This window comes from Pan paniscus, chromosome 15 (assembly GCF_029289425.2).
Source record: "Pan paniscus chromosome 15, NHGRI_mPanPan1-v2.0_pri, whole genome shotgun sequence".
In the NCBI taxonomy this organism is placed as follows: domain Eukaryota; kingdom Metazoa; phylum Chordata; class Mammalia; order Primates; family Hominidae; genus Pan; species Pan paniscus.
This window is the reverse complement of record NC_073264.2, coordinates 29653862-29675583: the sequence shown is the minus strand read 5'-3', so window position 1 is coordinate 29675583 and position 21722 is coordinate 29653862.

Below are 21722 nucleotides of genomic sequence, written 5' to 3'. Positions count from 1 at the left end.
TTCTTTCTTTCTTTCTTTCTCTTTCTTTCTTTTTCTTTCTTTCTTTCTTTTCTTTCTCTTCGTTTTTCTTTCTTTTTTCTTTCATCAACACGAACTTGTAAATTTCTATTTATTAATTTTATTATGAACTGTTAGTATTGTTTATTTTGAATAACAGATTTGAAGTGTCTTTTACAATTATAAATATAGAAATAATTTTTAATGCTTTGTATTTTGAGAAAATCAGCTAGAAAAGTGGTGACTTTAAACCCTAGTTGCACATAAAAATCCCCTGAGGAGCTTTAAAAAGTCCTAATGCCCAGGCCACACCTCACATCAATTACATAAGAATCTTTATATTTGAAACCCAGCCATAAATATTCTTTTAAGCTCTCCATGTGATTTCAATGTAAAGCCAAGTTTGAGAACCATTGTAGGAGAGAGTGACACGTTAGGAATTCAGTAGAGACATAAGATAAATGAAGATGGGAGAAAATTAAATTCCTAGAACAAGAGGATAAATTTGTCATAGATACTATAAGGACATAAATATAAGAGCAGTTTCTAATTTGTTTTCAGCAAAGGGAAATTAAGAAGCTGAAGGATTTCCGGCCTGGTAGTTTATATTTTTCTGTGAAGGAGAATGCTGAGATATGGTGTAAAGAGTAGAGGACACTGGTAAGGCTGTTGTGGGGAGTTAGAAAATAGTATGACCACGCATCATTGAGATCCTATGAGAAACAGGAGGACTTATTTTGAGCTAATACAAAATTACTGGTACTTTTCCCCTGAATTTGTTTTAATCAGGTAGATGCAGAATAAGAGCTTCAGAAACCAAAGGCTAGGTTGGATGACAAGAACTAGGATTCAAAGGGAAAAAGCGAATATAGGAAGGGTAAATTTGTAGAAGAGTGACTAGTATTAAAGACTGATGAACACTTGCTAAATGTTTTCTAACAAAAATGATTGATTAGATTTTTAGGCACTGTGATAGGAATTGTATTTGGAGCCACAAATGTTATTTTCAGCAGCTTTAAGTCACCTTTATCTTCAGTAGATTAAAAGTGGGAAGAAATAAGTAAATGTTACGTTATCCTATCTTGCATATGATGTCCTTAAAGGCCTGATACATTTAGAACATCTGAGGTATGCCACAGGCTTTTACCTGGGCTTCTGTCTGTGTGATTTGTGATTTAATGTTTTTGACTTCTAAGTTTCCTTACCTTTTTCTGTTCTTTTTTTTTTTTTTTGGAAATAGAGTCTTGCTCTGTTGCCCAGACTGGAGTGCAGTGGTGAAATCATGACTCACTGCAGCCTTGACTTCCTGGGCTCAAGAGATCCTCCCGTGTCAGACTTCTGAATAGCTGGGACTATGGGTGTGAATCACCATGCACTGTCTATCTTTCTATAGTTGTGGTGGGCCTTGATTCTGGTTCTTCAACTTTTTGATGCCAGTGCACCATGATCAGGTATATACCACCAAAATCCTTCTTGGTAAGTAAACATATGGGTAGACTATTTTGGAGAAGCTATCCTGCAACTTACTCTAGTATCAATCAGTTCTTTAATTTACTCTTTAGAAAAATAATCTTGTGACACAGAGACTGATTTTATTTTCTTGAGCAGAAAATAAATATTTTAATCAAGTTCTAGGTCACCATCTGATATTGATAAAAAGTATGAAGTTTTAAGCATAAGTATAGCCATCATACTAGAGCTTTTAACTATTTTTTATTTTGTTATTATTTGTAGCTCTCTTATAAAATGATAGCACTCATATTGTGGCAAAATAGAAAGAATTATTTTATGGTAAGAACAAACCACATATAAGCTGCCTTTTAAGGCTTCTTAAAAACAATTGGTGAGCACATAAAAAATTAATACAAACAGTAGGAATAAAAATGAATAATCACATATATAGCTAAGTAAATGAAAACCAGTTTATTGACAGATGTTGTAGAGATCTTTTTAAACTCAGGGTGCAAGAATGTGACTAAAAATTACTGATGGCAATAATAAAGCCATGATATTACTACTTTGGGCAGTTACAGTGTTTCTACACTACACACAGTTCTGACTGCCCTGACTTGCAAAGGCAAGGACACAAAAAAACATCTGGACTCTTAAGAGTATAAAATGCAGAAAGACATGAAAAGCCGCAATAGATGCTATCCAATTATCCATTTGGTGTAGAACCAAAGCAGTTGGTTGGCCCATGGAAAAGAGTCCAGAGAGCTGGAAGCAAGTTCAGGCATGATTCAATCAGGAAATCCAATGTGATGATCAAAGTATACAACAGGAAAGAGTTATAGTCAGAGAAACAAAAAATCAGCAGGCTGTGGAAGCTCTGGCAACTTTGTCACAATTATCAGTCCACTCGCCCATCAGTGGAGAGGTAACAGGAGCTTTGAAGAACAAAATGTTTAGAAGCTTGTAAGGTTACCAGAGTCCTAGACTCATGTTTTCCTTTAGTGCCTTGAGTTCTGATCATTTCCAATTAAAAGCTGTGAATTATAGTTCAGATGTGAATATCAAACCCTCAAACTAGTCTCACAAAACTTGAGATTCTGAGATAAGATAATTACAGGAGTATTCTCTGTTCATGTTGCCAGTAGTGATAATGGCTTTTGTGTCACATGGTGGCAAACCAAATTCCAACTGCCAACTGTTGAACTGAATTTAGATTTCTAAAGAAGATTGCAGAAGTCAATGAACTTTTCAAATGAAATCGCCACTGAATAGGTATCAAACATTTGCTACCTGCCAAAAATCTAAATTATAGGTGCCTGATGCAATCTACTTTTGTATTTGACTATTATCCATGACTGCTGCTTGGAGTTGGAGCTTTCTGAAAACATAATTAGTAAACTAAAGTTCAGAACCACAGACATTTTCACTACTATGTTGGGCTTTGACCTGTGAAAAATAGACACGCCTCTCTCTAATCTTGTCTATTGTTTCTCTCCTCCTGACCATCCACCTTGGGAACCTGCACTCACAGCTTGCAGCCATCTTACCTTGAAATTAACAAATGCCAAGCATCACATATGCCAGTTACTCACTTGTTATACCACTTTCCTATTTTCCATCAATATTTCCTTTCCATAAATTATTATTGGGTTTAGTGTTAATAGTTATTAATAAGATTGGTACAATTTTACTAATAATTTTTTTCAGGCTTGATAACTTGATTTTGAATTAGAAGCCCATAGCAAAGAAAACAAGTATATAACAATCTCAGATTATTTATCTTTTTTATTATACTTTAAGTTTTAGGGTATTTATCTTAATTTAGATGTTAGCCTCTAATATTCTTCCTGAAAATCCTGGGAATTTATTGAGGTTTGTATATCCATGAGCTTTAGAAATATTTAGATTAAAAATAGTGTTCTTTTGCTAACATTATTATGGGTACATAATAGGTGTATATATTTATGGGGTATATATGATGCTTTGATAAAGACATACGATGTGTAATGATCACATCAGCCTAATAGGGATATGCATCATTTCAAGCATTTATCATTACTTTGTGTTAGGAACATCTCAGTTCCACTCTTACAGCTGTTTTAAAATATGCAATAAATTACTGTTACTGATGGTAGTCACCCTGTTGCAGTATCAAATACTAGATCTTATTCATTCTAAGTGGTTTTCTTAATGAGTTCTTAATTTCCTGGAGTGCATCTTTTAATCTAAACAAAGTCCATGTATAAGTTGAAATTCTAACTATTGATCTTTTCAGGTTAATCTTTAGGAGTTAGTTTTTAAAAATATGATATGATTTTTCCATTCTCCTAAACTTTGACTCCTTTCTTTGACATTTTATCTATCAAATATCAAATAAAGTTATGTCAGGAAAATTATAACTGCCATTAGCAATAACCTAACTTCAGTAGATTTTGTAGTTTTCTTTCAAGAGCATATCTGGAGTGATAATTGGGAAGGTAAAACATTAGTTATTTTGTATTCATTTTCTGTAACTTTGAAGCAAGTCAATAGGTAGTAAAAATATACTTCTATTTTAATATAGTAACACAAACACCAAAATCATAAGAAATAGTGGTAGGACATTTTCCTCTATTAGAGGATTCAACCATATGTAAACAAAGATTTCAAAAAAAATGTGCTCAGTTGTTCAACTTTTTCCCTTTATAAACTATCAACTCAATGGACTTCATTGAGATGTCTTTATTTCTTTACCTTTTGATCAATAACATCGACAATTGATATAATAACTTTTGCATCCTAAAATATACCAGATCGTATAGTAATAGCTAATACTAACGTATCACTTGCTACCTATCAGGCAGAGTTCTAAGTGTTCGATTAATAGTGACTCATATAATCCTCACCAGATCCTGAGAAAGCATTTGCTATTATTATCTCCATTTTACACATAAAGAAACTGAAAAACTAGAGAGAGGTTAAGTAACTAACCCATGGTCACAGGGCACAGGCTATTTTATGTTCTATTCTATCAATGCTACACATAATAGGATTAACTGATATTGAAAAACATCAGGTTATATTTTGATTCTATGATGTAAGAGATACACTTGATTTTAATTAGTTGGCATTTAGTGATAAATAGCTTGGACACAGAAGTCTGAATTGGTGCTAAAAGTATTAACTGATGTATAATATTCATACTCATTTAGTGCAATGTGTGCACAACTTTATCCAGGGTCTTCTTCTCCTTCTCCCTTCCATCCAACTATTGCTGTAAACCACACTCTTCATCCTAACTGAAACAGACAATAGTTGATTTAAACTAAGCATATGGAGAATGAAGCCTTTATCTAGTATCTGAGATTGGTTCCCACAAAGAATAAAATGAGCTAAGCAGCTTCACAATGATAGAAGACTTTTGAATAAAGGAAGCAGCATGTACAGCTGTAGCTAATTACAAATTTGGGCTTCACTTTTGTTAACAGCAGACTAATGTTTGCATACCAAGCATTTGTTGTAAATAAATAGCTTTAATAAGTGGGAAAAAAGACAGTAAGCAATACAATGCCAGGGGTAATTACAGCTATGTTTGCAAAAGCCACAAATGCAGTATATAATTATTTTAATATGAAAAATGGAGATTATCTCATATTTTAAGCTCTTTATTAGGAATAATTCTAACATTAGAATATTTTAGTATTGGAAGACTTGTCTGATTCAGACTTAATTTTCTTGATATGCTATTTTATGTAACACATAGAAACACAAAATAATACAGCTTCAATGAATAAATCCTTATCTATTAAATATGGTATTTCAAAGCACACTTGATCATATATTTGTGGCTTTTAGTTTAGTAACGATTTACTCTCTGAAGTAAGGGTAATATTAAAAAGTTATTGAGAGGAGATATAATTCAAGTAAGTCTATACACAAACCATCTTCTCCACACCTTTCCTCTCCCAAAGAAAGATAGCAACACTTTTTATGCTGCCGTGATAACAGAAAGCAGCATAAAAAGGTATTGCATTATATTTCAAGAGTGAGATGAAATCAAAATCAACCACGTAACTGTGGAGTACCCTAAAGGGATTCCATAATCCTCTGAATTAACACCTTTCCTGAGAGATGAACAAGAATTAACACAAGAGATAATTGTATGTCAACCATCAGGTAAAAATAATAATTACTTATCTAAATTTGGTATTCTAGTATAAGAAGAAAAAACAAATCCAAAATTATTTGTAAAAAACTTATGAATATTCACACAAAACCGGCACACAAATATTTATAGCAACTTTGCATAGTTACCTAAACTGGTAAGTAACCAAGACATTTCTCAATAGGTTAATGGATAGAGAAATTGTGGTACATTTTTACAATGGAATATTATTAAATGATAAAAAGGAATGAGCTATCTAGCTATGAAAAGACATGAAGGAACCAAAAATGCTTGTTGCTAAGTGAAAGAAGCCAATCTGAAAAGACGACATATTTTATCATTCCAAATATATGACATTTCGGAAAAAGGAAAATCTATGGAGACGGTAAGAAGATCAGTAGCTGCCAGGGTTCATGGAGAGAAAGCAGTGAACAGAAGAAGCACCGGGAATTTTTAGATAGTAAAACTGTTCTGTATTATACTGTAATGTCAGATATATGTCTTTATAAATTTGTCAAAACTCTATGGAATGTTCAACACAAAGTGTGAATCCTAATGTAAACTATAGATTTTTGTTAATAGTAGATTACTGATATGAGCTTGTGAGTTGTAACCACATACCACACTAGTGCAAGAAGGTATTAATAGAGGAACCTGCATGTGTGAGGGTGAGACAGCATGTGGGCACCCTATGTATTTCCACTCAATTTTTCTGTAAACCTCAAACTACTCTAAAAATATAGTCTATTGATTCAACAACAACTACAACTGGTATTAAAGAAAAAAAGGGTAAAAGATTTTTCCTAACCTTAATCACAGAAAGTCTAAAGCTACCTTACTAAGGTAAAATTGGCTTAAAGTAATGGTGAGCAGAGCCTACGATTTTCTCCCAAATTCACATCAAAATATTGTTTTAAAAATGTTATTAAAAATCAACAATTAAAACACTAAAAATAAGTACTGACATCAATTTATTGCAAAGTCTGTTATTACTTTTTGTTAGGTAAAAACTCAGTGGAACTACAATGAGAAAAATACATGCATTTATTATTCCTTCCTAGAAGTCTGGAGGCAAAGGGAGGGGGCACCTATGGATAGAAGTAACTGAGTTATATTTTAAATTAGACACCAAATCTAATAATATTAAATATGCTTTTAAACTATTGAAATTTATAAAACTAGACAATAAAAGGAGAAAATGTATACTCTGGAAAACAAATCCTATAAAATTGAACTGAAAGTTTGTCATAATTTTTAGCAAAGCTTACAGTAAAGAAAAATCCCACTTTCCAAAACATGCTTGAAGCATGCAGGGTTGTACTGTTAGATTATAAATGAGGATATGGACACATTTATCTAGACCTTATAGTAAACTAAATGAACAAAGATTACCTGGACTGTTTGATTCATTTATTAAAGTTTTAAAAGAAAATTTAAAACATGATTTAACATAGCAAGATGCACACTGGGATACAGAATACCAGTTTGTAGGGCTGCCAGGACAAAATAAGGATGCCTAATTAGATTTCAATTTCAGATAAACAACAATTTATTTAGTATAATTATATACCATGCAATATTTAGGACATTCTTACACTAAAATTATTGTTTATTCCAATTAAAATATGATTAGGTTTATTTTTCTTTATTTAGCCTGGCAACCCAACTATTTGCCAATCTTGTACTTATACAACTTAACCATTTAGTTTCATTTTTACACATTTTCCTTTTTGGAATTGGGAAATCATAAATTATAATACAATCTCTATATACAGACTTATTTTTTAATATTTATTGTAAGATTGTGTGTTAAGCCAGATTGGTAAGTAAAGATTCTGTCTTCATGGAAGATATACTGATGAAGCACAGGCAGATGATTATATTGGATCCAACTGGCTATTATTTTTAGTTTAATGTAAAATTTTATTCAAAGAAGCAACTGTAGCAAGTGATTGATACAGACTTTCAAGAAATCGTTGAAAAATGCCCACAGCAAAGGGTATTTAAATAAAAATAGCTGTCATAAAGTAGAAAGAAATATCTCATAAAGAGGAATCAGATTGAAAGAATAAATAGAGCAGCATAAGTATCAGCAGAGAAATTCACCAAAGATAAAGATTTGGCCAGTTTCATTTAGCATTTGTATGCACAATCTGTTAGGGAAAATGCATGGTAAAATTCTCCACTTTGATTGAAATGCCAGGCTGAGGAGGATGAACACAAGATATTTTCAGGATGCTGTGAGAGTGGTTAAAACCTGTGGTAAATGATTTTCCACGTTAGATATTTCCATGTAATGCCTTATACAAACAACAACAACAACTACTACAACAACAACAACTTACAGGTATTGTAAGACTTGGTGTTGCCTGCCTGTTAGGTGAGAAAGTATCTCATGAATGCAATTTACATTTGCCTACTCAATAGTGAAAGTAAACATTGCCATATGTTTATTGGCAATTTGGGTTTTATATCAATTTGCCCCCTCTTGTACTAGATTGTATTGATGCTTAATATGTTTACTATGTTAATCTTTTGCCAAGTATATATGTTTTTCTAAATATACCATTTGTGTTACTAAATTAATTGTAATTTATTTTGGTAAAGTTTTGAATTTATTACAATTAAACATCAAACTACTTCTTATCATTTAGATCTCAATCTCTAAATGAATCTTTAATTTTTTTTACAAGTTTAACAATTTTACATCTTCATTCACTTAGATTTTATCTTTGCTAATTGTGCAAAGTGGGCGATACAATGTAATAAAACTAAACAGGACTGTTAAATCTTCCTAATGAATTATCTCTCCCTTTTTTTTTTTTTTTTTTTTTTTTTGAGATGGAGTCTCGCTCTTTCGCCCAGGCTGGAGAGCAGTGGCGCCATCTCAGCTCACTGCAAGCTCCGTCTCCTGGGTTCAACAACTTCCAAGCAATTCTCCTGCCTCAGCTTCCCGAGTAGCTGGGACTACAGGCACCCGCCACCAAGCCCGGCTAATTTTTTGTATTTTAGTAGAGACGGGGTTTCGTCGTGTTGCCCAGGCTGGTCTTGAAATCCTGAGCCCAGGCAATCTGCCCGCCTTGGCCTCCAGAAATGCTGGGATTATAGGCGTGAACTACCGCGCCTGGCCATGAATGATCTCTTCTAATATGATCACGATTTAAGCCTGAAACCACCCTGATACTGAAGTCTGCATCGTGATCTGTGAATGTACTCTTTTTCTATGCCTGTAGGTTTTAGGGCTAACTTTTGTAAATAATGATTTATTCTGAAAAGACAGGTCCTTTAAGAAGTAAGCTCAGTCCATTTGCATTTATTATGATATATTTGAATTTATTTCTTTTATTCTATTTTGTGCTTTCTTTTTTGTGTTTGTTCTAATAAAACTTCATTTTTTAAAACTTTTATTTTGAGTTCAGGGGTACAAGTGCAGATTTGTTATATAGGTAAACTTGTGTCATGGGGATTTGTTGTACAGATTATTTCATCACTGAGATATTAAACTTAGTTATTTGATTAGTTATTTTTTCTGATTCTCTCCCTTCTCCACCTCTCTGCCCTCCAAAAGGCCCCAGTGTGTGTTGTTCCCCTCTTTTTGTCCATGTGTTCTCATCACTTAGTTCCCACATATAAGCGAGAACATGCAGTATTTGGTTTCCTGTTCCTGTGTTAGTTTGCTAAGAATAATGGCCTCCTGCTCCATCTATGTCCCTTTAAAAGACTTGATATTGTTCATTTTTATGGCTGCACAGTATTCCATGTGGCGATTTCTCAAAGACCCAAAGACAGAAATACGATTTGACCCAGCAATCCTATTACTGGGTATATATCCAGAGGAATAGAAATCATACATTTTGTGCCTTCTTCGTGTCCTTTTTCCTCTGTTTTGTCCCCCCATTGAATTGATTGAGTTTTCTTCATTTCCTACATTTTCCGTCTGCTGGTTTGGAATATATGTATTTTATTGGTACTCTAAAAAATGATTATCTATAATGTTTACTCACACTTGACTGAAATCTAATAAATATTTGTGTCTCCCAAATAATATAAAGATTTTTTTCAATTAATCTTTATGTTTAAACAGCTTTTGCAGTACAAGTGGTTTTGAGTTACATGGATAAATTGTATAAGTGATGAAGTCTGAGATTTTAATGCACTTGTGCCCAAGTAGTATACATTGTACCCAATATGTAGCTTCTTTTCCCTCACGCTACTTCCATCCTCCCACTTCTGTGTCTCCAAAGTCCATTATAACCCTCTGTATGTCTTTGCTTACCCATAGGTTAGCTCCCACTTATAAGTGAGAACACATGATATTTGTTTTTTCATTCCTGAGTTACTTCACTTAGAATAATGGCCTTCAGCTCCATCCAAGTTTCTGCAAAAGATACTATTTCAGTCTTTTTTTTAATCGCTGAATAGCATTCCATGATGTATGTATACCACATTTTCTTTATCCACTTACTGGTTGATGGCACTTAGATTGGTTCCATATCTTTGCAATTGTGAATTTCACTGCAATAAACATATGTGTGCAGGTGTTTTTTGATACAGTGACTTTTTAATATAAAGATTTTTAAATCCCAGTCTCCTCTCATGCCCTCATGCTAATCTTATCTGTTATTGTATTTTAGTATTTTGTTCCAACTTGTTTTTAAGCTGTTTAAAATATTTATTACTATCCTACCAGGGACAGTGGCTCAAGCCTGTAATCCCAGAACTTTGGGAGGCTGAGGTAGGAAGAGTGTTTGAAGCCAGGAGTTTGAGACCAGCCTGCACAACATAGGGAAACCCCATCTCTATCAAAAGCTTAAAAAAAAATAACTGGACATGGTGGCTTGTGTCTGTAGTCTCAGCTACTTGGGAGGCTGAGGCAAGAGAATTGCTTGAACCCAGGAGTGCAAGGCTGCAGTAATCTATGATTGTGTCACTGCACTGTAGCCTGGGTGGCAGAACGAGACCCTAAGTGTGTGTGTGTATATATGTATTTTATATATATATATATGTGTATATATGTATTTTATATATATATATGTATTATGTGTGTGTGTGTGTGTTTATTATTCTTTTACACATCTGATTGTTAGGTAAAGTAACCCACATAATTAGTGATCACTTTGCTTAACATTATTTTTAGTCTCATATCTTCCTTCTGAGTTGAAATTCTTTCCTACTGAAATTTGTACTTCAGAAATTTTTCTAGTGAGGAGTTTTTAGTGGCAAATTCTTTCTGCCTTTGATTGTTTGAATATGTCTTTCATGCCCCAAATGCCAGTAATATCTGATTGAGAAGTGTTAAGCCTCTAAGGACAATCACTGTGTGATTTCATACGTGTAACACCTTCATTTTTAGTTCGTCTTCATTTCTAGTCTCTGGTAGTATCCCGAAAAAGAACATGTTTTATGTTATACTTGGCACTATATAAGTTAAATTTTTTTCAACTTATTAATCAATTGTGTTACCAAAACCAGATTTCTGCCAACTAAATGTATATGTATGTGTGTGTGTATATATATACACATATATACATAAATATACACATATATATACATATATATACACATATATATACACACACATATATAAATATATATATACACACACATATATAAATAAATACATATACATGTACATATAATATATGAATACACAGGTGATGAATACACACATATAGATATACATCTACAGATATACATACTATATATACACATATATAGTATATATGTACACATATGTAGTATAAGGCATATAGCTAATGTACTGTGCATGTGTTTATATATATAAATAAAGTTTATCTGTCTACTTATCTATCTATATAACTAGTATCTGCAGGTAATCTTATATTTCTATTGTTCTGTCTTTAAATATATATAGAGAAAAAATACTTGGACTCCTGTTAAATTGATGCTAATAATGGCTATTTATGTGTTTTAAGATTTGTTGATTTCCTTAAGAATTTTGGACTTTTTTACAATGCATAAAATCTTTGTATAACTTATTTTGGTGTATAAATTCCTGTGTAAAATATTGTGTATTCATAGAATTATTTCCCTTTAAAACTTAACATTAGTCATGCTCAAAGAATATATTGATTATAATTGAAGACTATAAAATCAGGAACAGATATGGTGGGCATGGGTTATTTATCAAATCTGAAAAAGCTGTCTTTAAAGATACAGAGAATTGCGGTGTCTTTTTTGAAAACAGACAATAAAAGAAGAATAACTCTATTTGTACTCCAATAAGGCAGTCACCAGAAGTTGCCTACACAAACACCAATCACAGCCACTTTCTTCCTGGCTTTCCTCTCTAGGTAATTCAGGAAATGAAAATCTCAGTTATCTATCCTCTTTCACAGCTAGGAGAGGTTGTATGATCTGATTCTGGCCAATGAGATTTATGAGAAAGACTGCTGGGTGGGATTGTGGGGAGACTACAGAGTGTGTCCTTACAAGCTAACATTTACCAGGCTTAAGGATATGCCCAGATGATCAGTTTGAGTACCCTTAAATGTAAAATGAATTGATAAAAAGCAAATGGACTGCAAATTGGCTATATTTTTGGCAGTGGAAAGTTATAAAACCCTAGGCCCGGCCAGCTATAGTCTCTGTTTTTAAATCCCTAATATAAGGACTGTATTCCTTAAATTATACACAGAAAGAGTTTCTGTGGCCATTCAGGATGCAGGAAGGACATCTCTCTCCTCTTTGCCCACCAAGGAGGAAATATAGAAGATTTTCCTACAGAGAAAATGAGAGAGACTTCAATACATCTGATTAGGAAAACTACTTCATTGTAGGGCATGGAATCTCACTAATCCTATCAGCAAGTTTTGATGTACTATATGCTGATTTTAATATATAATATAGACGCTGCTATATGTTTTTTGTTCTCCCTTTTGCCAAATATGCTATTTTTATTGCAGTTACTTGCTTCTTCTCAACTATTGTATATTGCGGATGCTGTGGGTAGATTTTATTTTTTTTGGCATGCAATTTGGATTTAGTGACTAGATCTCTAGTGTGACACTCTATCTCTTGAAGAGTGGGTTAGTGTAACAAAGAAAATGATATATATAAATGTTGAGATAGTAGAGATTGTAAATTGGCACATTTAACATCTATTTTTAAAACCCTTTATATTGCTTTCCTCTATAAAACATATTGAGAAGCCAGTTTCTCAGTTGATCAACCTCCTTCGAAGTTAGGATTCTGTGAATATGTCATATAGTTTTTGGTGAAGTGTAAGTACTTTTACTGCAGCTGTTGCAAAAAATTGCTTTCTTTATGTGAAAGGACAGATTCAATTTTCAAATTGAAAATTTATCCCTTGACTTTTTTGTCGTGTAATTAAGATATGATGCCTGGATACATAGTAGCCACAATGTGACTTTCAGGTAACAAGCACACGTGACAGCATTATGGTCTCTTGATGCCATCATTCTGCAATTCGAACAACCTTGGTATACATCTCTACTGTTGGTCAGGTTTTCTATTACATGCAGGTACAAGTATTCTTCATGGAATCATCCCCAAATGGAAAGTTCTGTTATTTTAACCTCTTTAGGAATTCACCGCATGAAGACAGAAAATGTTCTTGGATTCCCAAGATCTATGTTCAATATCAACTTAATCTTTGACCCAAACAGTCATAAGATAGTGTTTGAGATCACTTCTGTCTCCTTTGTCTTTCTTATTCTTCTTTCTTTGTGCATCTTCTTTTTTCCTCAAGGTTTTTTATTTATATCCCCTGGACTGCATAACTCAGTTTATTCCCTTCTTTTTTTATTTCATGTTTTATTTATTTTTATTTTATTTTATTATTATTATACTTTAAGTTTTAGGGTACATGTGCACAATGTGCAGGTTAGTAACATATGTATACATGTGCCATGCTGGTGTGCTGCACCCATTAACTTGTCATTTAGCATTAGGTATATCTCCTAAAGCTATCCCTCCCACCTCCCCCCACCCCAAAACAGTCCCCAGAGTGTGATGTTCCTGTTCCTGTGTCCATGTGTTCTCATTGTTCAATTCCCACCTATGAGTGAGAATATGCGGTGTTTGGTTTTTTGTTCTTGCGATAGTTCACTGAGAATGATGATTTCCAATTTCATCCATGTCCCTACAAAGGACATGAACTCATCATTTTTTATGGCTGCATGGTGGTGTATATGTGCCACATTTTCTTAATCCAGTCTATCATTGTTGGACATTTGGGTTGGTTCCAAGTCTTTGCTATTGTGACTAGTGCCACAATAAACATATGTGTGCATGTGTCTTTATAGCAGCATGATTTATAGTCCTTTGGGTATATACCCAGTAATGGGATGGCTGGGTCAAATGGTATTTCTAGTTCTAGATCCCTGAGGAATCGCCACACTGACTTCCACAAGGGTTGAACTAGTTTACAGTCCCACCAACAGTTGTAAAAGTGTTCCTATTTCTCCACATCTTCTCCAGCAGCTGTTGTTTCCTGACTTTTTAATGATTGCCATTTTAACTGGTGTGAGATGGTATATCATTGTGGTTTTGATTTGCATTTCTCTGATAGCCAGTGATGATCAGCATTTTTTCATCTGTTTTTTGGCTGCATAAATGTCTTCTTTTGAGAAGTGGCTGTTCATGTCCTTTGCCCACTTTTTGATGGGGTTGTTTGTTTTTTTCTTGTAAATTTGTTTGAGTTCATTGTAGATTCTGGATATTAGCCCTTTGTCAGATGAGTAGGTTGTGAAAATTTTCTCCCATTTTGTAGGTTGCCTGTTCACTCTGATGGTAGTTTCTTTTGCTGTGCAGAAGCTCTTTAGTTTAATTAGATCCCATTTGTCAATTTTGGCTTTTGTTGCCATTGCTTTTGGTGTTTTAGACATGAAGTCCTTGCCCATGCCTATGTCCTGAATGGTAATGCCTAGGTTTTCTTCTAGGGTTTTTATGGTTTTAGGTCTAACGTTTAAGTCTTTAATCCACCTTGAATTGATTTTTGTATAAGGTGTAAGGAAGGGATCCAGTTTCAGCTTTCTACATATGGCTAGCCAGTTTTCCCAGCACCGTTTATTAAATAGGGAATCCTTTCCCTATTGCTTGTTTTTCTCAGGTTTGTCAAAGATCAGATAGTTGTAGATATACGGCATTATTTCTGAGGGCTCTGTTCTGTTCCATTGATCTGTATCTCTGTTTTGGTACCAGTACCATGCTGTTTTGGTTACTGTAGCCTTGTAGTATAGTTTGAAGTCAGATAGCGTGATGCCTCCAGCTTTTTTTCTTTTGACGTAATCTCTCTCTGTCACCAGGCTGGAGTGCAGTGGCACAATCTTGGCCCCCTGCAACCTCTGCCTCCCGGGTTCAAGCGATTCTCCTGCCTCAGCCTCCCGAGTAGCTGGGAATACAGGCACATGCCACTGCGCCCAGCTAATTTTTGTATTTTTAGTAAAGATGGGATTACACCATGTTGGCCAGGATGGTCTTGATCTCTTGACCTCATGATCCACCGGCCTCGGCCTCCCAAAGTGCTGGGATTACAGGCGTGAGCCACCGCACCCGGCCTGTGCATTTATTTCTTAACCAATGGAAACATTTATTCATTTAACAAGAACCTATTATCATGCCTTCTGTTATACACTTGATAAAAACATTTTGCTATGCACAATGAAAAGAGGGGCCATCAAATTTATCCTTCCTAGTTTGAATTTGTTGTAAGAATAAAATGCATGTCTAGCAACTTTGTGTGTAATGATGCCTTGAAGCATCACATATTTCAACTTTAATACTACTAACTGGATACCACTTATGTGGTAGGTTCTACAATAAAAGTTTATGCATGGATGTTTCATTTAACCTATGCAATAATCTGGAAGCTAATATTATCTTCTGTATATACTAGGAAAATAAAATTCAGAAAAATTTATTTAATTCAGATTTCATTACACTATTATTATAGTTGGTGTGCTAATCACTATGGAAACAAAACAGATACTATCTCTCCACCATGACCTCATAGTTTAAAGACAGAAACTCAGATAAGATGAGAATGCTATGAAATTCCAGAGGGAGATGATCTATTTGGGGGATATTCAAAAAAAAGGCTTCAATGGAGGTGATGTTGGAGCTGGGTTTTTAAAATTGTGTTAAGATTTTACCAGACAGAAGAAGGACAGGTATTATCTACAAAAGCAGAGGCATACACATGCATGCCATATTCAGTGAACTGTTGGTTTTCTTATGTAATTAAAGCAGTAGCTCTAGCGAGACAGAATGGTGGCAGACTGGTGACAGAGAACTACAAATTAAGTGGAATGGTATTTTTAAATTGTATATATTATAAGCATATATAATATATAGTTTTTATATATATTTTTTACCCTACAAAAGTATGGAGCTATTGAAAGTTGTTAAAAATGAAGGATGGAAAAGGGACTTAATGAGATTTGTACTTTCAAAAGATTACTCTGGTAATGGTGTAAATATTAAATAGAAAATGAAAGGAATGAGAAATTTAAACACCTGTTAAAAAGTTATTGCATTAGTTTAGGGAGATATTTGCACAGGTTGGGTCAATAGGACTTGTGATTTAATGGTTGAATAATATGAGGAATCCAAGATGATGGAAGAAATCCAAAACAAAAAGCATTTTTAATAGCATTGGCAGAAAACGGGGTACCCAGTTATCTACAACACAGGTAGAAATAGTGTCTAGATTGTGTGACCAGTTCATTCCTCTTTAAATATAACTTAGATTGCTCATAATATAATTTGAAAGTTTTTTAATTAAAAATGCATCAAAATGAAGGACAATAGTTCATATGGAAGAATAAAATATTTCATATGTATTGTGATGTCACAGGTATTTTTAGTATTTTTTGTACAATGACCCTCTGGACTTTTAAAATAAATTTGTATAATCTATATTATAATATGCTTTGAAAAATATGAAGAATAATATATGATTAAATGGAACAAGAATATATAACTGATTATTTTGACTAGCTCTTGCTCTTTCTTCCATACACAAAAAAAATTTATTGTTTTTCATGATTTTTTATTAATTTAGATATCCAAATATATACCTTAATTCCACTGTAATTCATTAAAATAAAAAATCCCTGATGTGAACACTACTAGAATTTTACATTAACAAATAATTTATTCAACTATTTTACTCTTTTGTGTTCCAACAGTCATCATAATTTATTTTTGTTTTTAGAGTTTTGAGTGAAACCTATATATAGTATCCCTCTTCTTCATATGATTTCTGAATCAATGGGAAAATAAGACACAGGCTTGAGGAACAAAATATACCTTCATCACACACAAAGAAGTTTTGGAATTGTTCTCTTATTTTTTTTAGATAGTCGTAGTGTATAGAAACACAACTGATTTTCAGATGTTGATTTCATATCCTGCAAATTTACTGAATTTATTAGTTCAAATAATTTTTGGTGGAGTCTTTGGAATTTTCTACTTATAAGATAATGCCATTGCAAACAGAAATACAAAATTACTTGTTTATTTCTGATTTGGAAGACTTTTATTTCTTTTTCTCACCTAATTGCTCTGTCTAGGACTTCCAATATCATACTGAATCTAGGTGGGGAGAGTAGGCATTCTTGACTTGTTTCTAATCTTAGAGAAAAAGGAGGAGGTGAAGCAAGATGGCTGAATAGAACCCTCTAGCTATTGTCCCTCCATTTAAAAACACCAAATTAAGAAAAAAAAAATCATGCAAGAAAGCACCTTTATAACCAGCAAAAAATCAAGTGAACAATTACATTACCTGGTTTTAATATAACATCAAGGAAAGAGACATTGAAGAGGGTAGAAACGACAGTCTTGCATTTCCTAAACCACCTCTTCCCCATCCCCCAGCTGTGCCACATGGAAAGATAATCTGTGCGCTTGAGGAAGACAGAGTGAAGTGATCCTGGGACTTGACATTGGAACTCAATGCTGCACTATCACAGCAGAATATGACACATGGCAGGATTCTGCCAGTGCCCACAGAGGAGCCCTGACCAGAGGGGAATTTTTAGCCCCAGCAAGGGGATGCAGTAGATTTGGGGTGCATTTGACCTAGTGAGACACCAGCTGTGTCAGTCTGGGAAGTGCCTTTCTCACCTCTCTGCCAACTCCAGGCAGTCCAGCACAGACACTCCTTTGAATTAAGGAATAGAGAGGCAAGAGAGGTAGAGACCATCCTCTAACACAGGGAATTCTTCCTTTTCTTACCCAAGCCCACCAATATGGTACCTCTGAGTCTGCAAGTCACAAAGGGCTGCAGCAACTACAGGCTTAGATCACATCATTCAATTTCCTTTGAATGTGTGGAAAGTCTTCTCAAGAAGGATAGGTACAAGCAAATCTAGACTGCTAAGATTAGATTAAATGCCTAACTCTTCAATGCCCAGACATTGATAAACATCTGCAAGCACCAACAATATCCAGAAAAATAGTTCTTCACTAAATGAACTAAATAAGGCACCAGTGAGCAATCCCAGAGTGATGAAGATATGTGATAATTCAGACAGAGAATTCTAAATACCTGTCTTGAAGAAGTTCAGTGAACTTCAGGATAATATAGAGAAGCAATTCAGAATTCTATCAGAGAAATTTAACAGAGAATGAAATAATTAAAAAATCGAGCAGAAGTTCTGGAGCTGAAAAGTTCAATTGACAAACTGAAACCCTCAATAGCAGAACTGATTAAGCAGAAGAAAATCACAGTCAGAGGAGAAAAAAAAAGGAAATAAAAAGAATAAAAAGGAATGAAGTGGGCCTACAGGATCTATGAAATAGCCTGAAGAAGGCAAATCTAAGAGTTATTGGTCTTAAAGAGGAGAGAGGTCAGAGTAAAACATGTATTCAAAGAAATAATAACAGAACTTTCCAAACCTAGAGAAAGATATCAAAATTCAGGTAAAAAAGGTCATAGAACACCAGGAAGATTCAATCCAAATACAACTACCTCAAAGCATTTACTAATCAAACTCTCATTGGTCAGGGATTTAAAAAGGGCTTCTTGAAGAAGCAAGAGAAAAGAAACAAATAACACATACATAAGCCTCTATACATCTGGCAGCAAACTTCACAGAGGAAACCTTATAGGCCAGAAGAGAGGGGGATGATATGCAAAGTGCTGAAGGATAAAAACTTCTTTCATAGAATATTGTATCCAACAAATGTACAGCATGGTGACTATAGTCAATAATAATATATTGTTCACTTGAAATTTGCTAAGAGAGATCTTAAGTATTCTCAGCACACATTCACACACCTGCAAATTGATAACTAAATGTGGTGTTGGATGTATTAATTAATTTGATTGTGGTAATCACTTCATAATATATATGTATAGCATATCATGTATACCTTGACTATATTTGATTTTTAACAATTATACTTCACTAAAGCTAGAAAATTTTTTCTAATTTAAGAAAGCATGTTTGGAGAATGTAAAAACAGTATCAAAATTGGCTTGCCGATATTTTACTCCTTCAGTAGAGACCTTACAACAACCTTCTGAGCGTAGACCTTGCAACAACAATGCAAAGTGTATGTCTGTAAAACAGACACTCTCAGCTTGATTGCTATACTCTACCGATGTCTGTGGTGGAGGATGGAGGAAAACGACAAAATCTTCTCAAGCCCTGGGCCTCTTTTAGATGAATTCTATCCACGAGAGAACCATGAACTAATCGCTACTTGCCTAGCAATTAGGAGAATCTTTCCATTTCTTGGGGGAATGTAAAGGGAGTAGGATTGTTTTGGGAAATCACTCCCCATAGAATGAAACATCAAAGTGAGGAAGCAGCATTCCCTTCCAATGGTTGTGCTGTGGTACTTGTCACACAGTTAAGCATTTAATGAATAACAGTGGTTCAGGAACCTATTAGATCAGCAAGATTAACCGAGGAAAAATTTTAGGCTATAATCTTTATCCCATCCCAGACTTAATAAATCAGGATTTTAATTATGGATCTCCTGGGTAGACCCAGGAGTTCTATAGTTTTAAAAGCTTCTCAGCACTTCTGTTTAAATAATTATCTATTTCTTGTATCAGTCTTGAGCCATATAAATGTATTTTTTAATCTAAGATGGCTTCTTCTTATCATTGTAATCATTTCTTCAGGCTGTGATTATCATCTTTAGTATGTTTTCTAGAATTTGCCAACTGCCTATTGATACAAAAGTGTTGGACGTTCATTCCCCTTTCAGGCTTCTAAATGTGGATCAAGAAGCCTAAGTCTGGAGAAATACTTTGAAATTTAAATATTTGTATAAAATGAAAACATGCATTGGATGAAAAAAGACAAAAGAGGACTAATCTGATCCTGGTTTTATCTACATTTTTAATTTTGCATAGCTAATGAAAAAATTACACAGGTACTATCCAACTAGTTGAAAGCCTCTGGGAACTAACTCAAATAACACTTCAAAAATGAGGTGGGCTAGCAGTAGGTAGTAGCAAATGCTTGATAGCTAAATGTATAGAAAACACTCACTGTGAAAAAGACAAATCAATTAATATTTACAGCCTACATGAAATGATATCTAAGATTCAGTATAAATAGACTAGAACAGTATTTAGTACAAGTCAATGTCTCCAAATGTTCCCAGGAAAGCTTGAAATGGAAATGAGATTATTTTAGCAGAAAGTAAAATAATATGTACAAAATTCAGCATTTAAAATTTTCACTTTTTCATACTATCTCAGCAAGAAATCAATCACAGCTAATTATATGAATTATTAAATATGTAAACAATGCACAATTTCACATGAATTACCTTGTTAATCTTTATTTCCAACTAAGTAGTAGGTTTAAAAAGAATATTAATGAAAATTTTACTTAACATTGGTTCAATCTAAAACTTTCAACTCTGGGATATTGAAAATATTATTAAAATCCTGTATTTTCAGGAAAAAATAAATATTAAAACTATTGTTGGAAATAACATTAAAGATTTAAGTGGTGCTCTTTAATATCCTTTTTGTTTAAATAATGACATGAGTTTACAGAAAACTCAGTGTTTTCTTGAAAAGACATAGTTCTGTCACATCTTCCTGTCTACACTATATTATGAAATGTCTACACTATTAAAAGCCAAGTTTTCCTTACTAGCCAATGCAATTTTAAGAAAGGTTTACTTTAGTTCCTTCCTGACATAAGCCAAGAAAAAAACTAAAAATTACTAGTCTGAGTGCAAAATACTAGGAAGAAATGTGCAGCAGAGCAATTAGGAATGGAATTTGAATAGTTGCTCTGCTTAAGGTCATAGCAAGACATATCTGTTTTTGAAAATTTCATTTTTGGATAGGAAGTCATGTATTAGAAAGCTAATTCTCCCTTGATAGGCACATTTTTAAAATTCAAATAATCTCTTGAATGCGCTACTAAAAAGAAATTCAACTATCACAGAAAGTAAAAATTTACTAATACTGGCTTCTGCCTCATATTGGCAGTGAGTTCATGGGATAAAATGACCTATACATGTGAAATATATACATATTGTCTTCTCTAAAACCAGATCAAAGGAAGAAGAGGACGATGTGGGTAAAAAAGTGGCTGAAGGAAAGCTAAGAACAAACTATAAATAATGAAAGCATGAGATGAATTTTATAACTTTCATTGAAATAAAGATATAACTTAAAAAAACAGTCAACTCAGAAGTTAGGTGTAATTTAAAATTCCTCTTTGCTTTTGTTCAGGGGTTGAGATTCAATGGAATTGCATTTTGATTACTCTTACTGGTTTTTGAATGCCAATGGTCCAGTGTGGCCCCAAGCATTTAACTCCTTCATATTTCTGTGATCTATTCCGTTACAGCCAAATACTTTCCTACTCACATCTCATCCCTGTGAGTCAGAGATTTCAGAGAGGAATGTGAAGAGTAGGAGGCTCAGGTAGAGGTGAAGCACAGACTTAATTTACCTATCAGAAGCTAGGTGAAACCTGGGCAGAACTGCTGACTACAAACCAGGGGTTTTGAAAAAGATGTAAGGTTGAGAAGACTTTAAGTGGTGTACAAGAAGTATTTGATTATCATTGTCACATGCAATGTATACAAGTGTGTATACATATACATGTATCAATCAAAACCCTTTTCTAGTATATCATGCTGCACACTAGTTACCTTG